The following is a 5822-nucleotide window of genomic DNA, read 5'->3' as shown; positions in this document are numbered from 1 at the left end:
CATCTTGCAAAGCCAAAAGGACCTAGTTGACCAAATTGTAGCACAACTGACTCGACTCAGCTAAGAAAGAGGCAAAGAAAAGATTTCCTTGATTAGAGAAACCTTTGAATATGTGATGACATATACTAATCCACCAATACTTGTGTCGCCCGAAAAACTTCCAAGCCACCCAGTAGGTTTCTCCGCCACTAAAATGCAAGCGATTGTGTTAGGTTCTCGAGATAATTTTATTGATTACCACATGTCAAATCCTGATGAGAAGAAAAGAGCCAAGAATAAGATCCCGGAGAATTTGAAAAAGTGGTATAGAGAGACATTCACAGAAATGAGAGGACAAAGCTCCCATAATGAAATTGATGCAAGAGAACTAGTTTTAGTTCTTAACTTGGTGCTCAAATTTAAAATGTCTGATTTTAAAAAGTACAATGGAAACAGTTGCCCTAATGCCCATCTCACGATGTTTATTCGAAGGATGACTGAATACACCAACAATGATCAGATCTTGATCCACTGCTTCCAAAACAATTTGAATGGACCCTCTTCTAAGTAATATAATCAACTAAGTCGTACTTAAATCCACTATTTGAAGGATTTGGCTAATGCCTTTCTGGGTTAATACAAGCACATGGCTGATATGACCCCTGATTGAACAACGCTACAAAATATAGAGATGAAAAGTGATGATAGCCTCTAACAATATGCACAACGATAGAAGGATGTTGCATCTCAAGTGCATCGACCGATGACTGAAAGAGAGTTCATCACTTTATTTATCGACACATTAAAATCTCCATATATTAACAACATGATAGGAGCTGCTACTAATAGTTTCCCTGACATCATCATGTGTGGAGAAATGATCAAAAGAGATGTCAAGAATGGTAGGATAAAAGGCACTAGTAGTATTTACATTGAGGAACGAGCTGAGGTTAACATAGTGGGATCTTATCTAGCATATCAAAGGAACCAACCCTTATAAGTTGTTTCATGAAAAGACTCACGTCAATCCAATTCCAATGACGTATGAGGAATTGCTCCCAACGCTAGTTGAGAAAAACCTTGTGACTCCAGTTCAATCTAAACCAAGAGAGGCCCCATATCCTGAAGGCCATAATGTTAATGACATATGCAACTACCATATTGGGAGCTCAGGGTACACCACTGAGGATTGCGGGATATTGAAGCGCAAGGTCCAAGATCTTATTGATTTAGGGGCATGGATATTCAATGTGTAATAGGGTATTCTGATCAGGAGTATGTTGTGGCATTTATCAGGAATTTTGTTGCATTCTTATCAAAGCATGTCATCCTGTTTGAACTTGTTTTTTCTTCCTACGTTTAAATGTTTGTAAGTCACTTAACGTTAGAATATTTTAAATAAAATGATTCCTTATGAGGAAATGAGCAATAAGAAAATTTTAATCTTGAAATTCTTTGAATATTAACTTAATTAAAAGCTTTTTAATAATTGGGGTTATAAATCTTTGAAAAATGATAAGATTGAACCCTGGAAAAAAACAAGAACCCTGGAAAAAACAAGAACCCTTAATCCTACTCCAAATGATACACCAAAATATATATCATTCTCTTGTAGGGACTAAGCTAGCCTTCCCTTTTCATAAAGAGTCAATCAAAGGGATTGACATTCAGGTATGTGTTAGGAGAGGACAAAATGGGGCATATGACACATGTAATTGCAAAGCTAATTGGTTCCTACTTCTGTTGACGACGTTCAATGATGATCATGATCTTCACAGATGGAATGGTCATGTAGGCGAATCTAGTTTAGGTCAGCTGCTTGGAAATTGAACTCTAACGATGAGATTTTATGACTTTAAACAACATCTGGATTATAACAGGTTCTTCTTGACAAGCTTAAGAAATGGAATCTGTATACCCTGAATAAATATTTGTATGCAGTATATCTGATCTATTATGCTAAAGCAATTGGTTATAGAGGAAACTCAAAAGCCAAGGCTTTATGAATATATTACATTCAAACCATGACATTGATTGGGTACTTGGCAATTCGGTGTTTACTCCAATGTGATTGTCAAGTCGAAGACTTTGTGACGACATGAATCCTTCAGCTAGCCGAACAAAGGCAATTATAATATATATGTACAATAAGCTGAATTTAGCTAGCCAAGCAATGGTGAATTAAATCAAATTTACTAACTAAGGAGTTTCGGTGAATATGGACTAAAGGAGTTGAGGAATACATATTATAGTAAATTTCACACGAGAACTAAGAAATATCATTTTTAGACCGATATTTCTGCACTACCTTTGCTAGATGAGTCTACGAAGCTTGAACAAATGAAAGATTTCAGATAATTGAAATAGAAATGTTCTAAAAAGGCTAGCAACTGACTATTCTAGTTGCGTCATTTTGTCCGCCTCTGATCAAAATGCCAAACCAAGAAAGAGGGGCAAGTCCTAATTTTCACGATGACCGAACAAGGACAAATCGATAAAACAAACCTCAAAATATAAGTACCCAACCTCAAAACCAACACGTAGATCCTGCTATTTGTCAAAGATTTGCAGTTATGAAAGATTAAAAGAGTGGTTGATTCTTTTGATATTTAACGAACTCATGTTTTATGATTTTTTTCAATTGTGAAACTTAGAAGTAGACAATATTTTCCAAAATTCCTTTTGATATTTTTCAAAATTTTGAAAATAAATAGAAGAAGAAAAATATTTTCAAACAAGATAATCTCTCTGGAAGAATATCTTGGAATTCAACAAATATCTCTCTGAAGTTGAGGCAAGGGAAGCCAAATTTTTGGGGCAAAGTTTTGTGGGGCAAGGAAAACAAATTGTCTCAATTTGAAGTTTACAAGAGTACACCCTGGTGGAAATGAAGACAACTGAATCAATGATAGAGTGAAGACTACTCACTCAATCATTCTCTTTCCAGATCGAGAAAACATACATCAACACATACATACATGATACATGAAATTTGCATCATTGCATCAAACATTTATCATGTGCAATAAAAAAATTGATTTTCCCTCTCATGAGGACAAATTCAAAATTTCATCAAATAAAATATAAACTTCATCATGACAACCATAAACATCCAAGATAATCATTCATAAACAAATCATTTATTGATATTTCAGGAAATAAAAGCTTGTAAATGACCAAATGACTTTAACATGGAAAACAATGTCATCTACAGATTCAACCTCCTGAAGTGAACGATCATATCACCTGAAGGCATTTCCTCAACATGCAGAAACAAGAAGACTGACTGTTGCCATTGAGATTGTTTCTCTCAAAACAAAGTGTCGTCTCGCTAAAGACAATTTTCCTAAAATACAAAATTTGTCTCGCTTGAGACTGTTTTCTCTAAAAATAATTTTTTTCTCGCTTGAGACAATTTCCCTCAAAACAAATTTCATCTCGCTTGAGACATTTTTCCTTTGAGATTGACAGTTTGAATTTTGTTCACTTGAAACAAAGTTGATCTCACTTGAAATGGTTTTCTCAAAACAAACTTTGTCTCACTTGAGACAGTCTTCCTTAAGACACGAACTTGAGATTGTTTTACTCAAACCAAATTTTCTCTCACTTGAGACAGTTTCCTTCAGAATACAAATTTCAAAGTTGTTTTACTTGAAACAAAATCTCCCTTGAGATTGTTTCTATCAAAACAGATTCATCTCACTCGAGATAGTTTTTCTTTGAAACACAAATTCTGAAATTGTTTCTCTTGAATAAAAAAAATCATCTTTGAGATCGTTTCCCTTGAAACGAATTTTGTCTCTCTTGAGACAATTTCTCTTGAAAAATCATCTTTGAGTATGTTTTCCTCGAAACAAATTTTGTCTCTCTTAAGATAGTTTCTCTTAAAACATTATCCCTAAATATGGCCAGCCATCCTCATCGTTTAGGAACCGTATCATCCACCAACCAAATCTCCTCATCACGTAGGAGTTGCGTCAACCTTAGATAACTAGTCGTCCTCATCATGTAAGAAATGTGTTATCATCATCCCTAAAGATGGCCAGCTATCCTCATCACGTAGGAATCGTGGCATCCACCGACCAGATCTCCTCATCACTTAGGAGCTGCGTCAACCTTAGATAACCAGTCATCCTTAGCACGTAGGAACCGTGTTATAATCATCTCTAAAGATGGCCAACCATCCTCATCACGTAGGAACCGTGTCATCCACCGACCAGATCTCCTTATCACGTAGAAGTAGTGTCACCCTTAGATAACTAGATTTCCTCATCACGTAAGAACCATGTTGTCTCCAAATTTACTTAAAAACGACCAAAACTCTTTATCGTGGATGAGCAGTGTCGTCTTCAGTAACAAATTATCTCCCAATTGACCAGACTTCCTCAACGAGAAGGAACGTCGTTATCTTCAGCAAACAATTTACCTGAAAGCGGCCAGATCTCTTCAATGTAAATGAGCAGTGTTGTTTTTAGCATCAAAATTACCTCCAAAAAGAATGTCATCAACAAACAATGATTACTTAAAGAAATGAGAGCCTATCAAAGATAAAGAAGAGCTTGCTCAACCTTAACTGTTGCCTTTAAAAAGGAGCGAATAGTTCATAATAAGAAGAATTCGGAGCTTGAGACTTGTTGACAGTCCAAAATTTGGTGTTTTATGTCTTTTCTATATTCTTGTTTCACAACAATGAACAAAGAGGGGCAGATGTAATAACCAATTTTTGTCCTAACCTCTACTGTTGTCGTTAACTATACAACAACCCTATACCCAACTGCCAGTCACCATCATGTTCCCTTACCTCCATGCCAATAGCAAGGTCGACCTCTCCCCCAGAGCATGGCACCATCGAACACATCAAAGAAGAAATCAGCAAAAAATTTTTGTTTTATAATTTTGTAATGGGTATAAAATCCAACCGAAAAAACAGTGTGAAGAGGATTTTTCATCAATAAAAAATATAATCGAAATTGTTTCAAGCAAAGTAAAGGTATTCTAGCTTTTTTATATGCATGTTAGATCATTTAAAGAACGAGAAATTGAAAAGAGGAACAACAATACAAAAAGGGAATTTTCAAGGTTTATTTTCAGATTTTTTTTCTCATTTCCATACAATTTTCGTCCTTTTTTTAAGTAAAAGAAAAGAGAAGAGATATTTTGTTACCTAATTCAGGCGAGTCCTTCTCCAGGGTGGCCGGAGTTAGGTTACAAGGTCGACTTACGGCCAGGATTCGGCTGAGGAAGGCTTTGTGAAGTCTTGGTCGAGGCGTGAGTTTAGTTAGAAAAGAGAGAATGTGTCGGTGTGGTTCAGGGTTTTTGTTTTGGCCTTTTTGGCTGCCTTCGGTGAAGATCGGAGCAAGATGATCACGTAGACACAGTCATCGGTGGCACCGGCGAGCCTTAGGGAGGCTCTCGACCGAAATTGAAGGAGAGGGAGAGTTAGGTTAAGCCATCGGGTAGAATGAAAGTTGGGAGGAGAGAATATCTTATTTTAGATTTTGGGTTAATCTCCCCTAGGGTCCCCTCCATTTCTTGTCATATTTTACATTGGTCCCTTAAAGTGTTAGGTTATTAACGTTCAAGTCCTCTCAACTTCTGCCGTGTTTTGCATAATGATCGTCAAATTTTTGCGTAAAATCACGATTAAACTCTCCTATGTTTAGCGCATTTTTATGAAATGGGCACCAAATCTATACGTAAAATTGCATTAAACCCCCTCAAATGTTGTTGTGCTTTTACATTCCAATTCCTAAAGCTCTACATTTTATTTACTTCATTTATGACTCCTTGTTTATTTTATCATTTGATTCTGATATCTTGTATTTACATTTGTTTCAATTTAG

Source organism: Hibiscus syriacus, unplaced genomic scaffold, assembly GCF_006381635.1.
Source record: "Hibiscus syriacus cultivar Baekdansim isolate YM2019G1 unplaced genomic scaffold, ASM638163v2 tig00110730_pilon, whole genome shotgun sequence".
In the NCBI taxonomy this organism is placed as follows: domain Eukaryota; kingdom Viridiplantae; phylum Streptophyta; class Magnoliopsida; order Malvales; family Malvaceae; genus Hibiscus; species Hibiscus syriacus.
The sequence above is the reverse complement of the archived record's forward strand: the minus strand, read 5'-3'. Positions refer to the sequence as shown.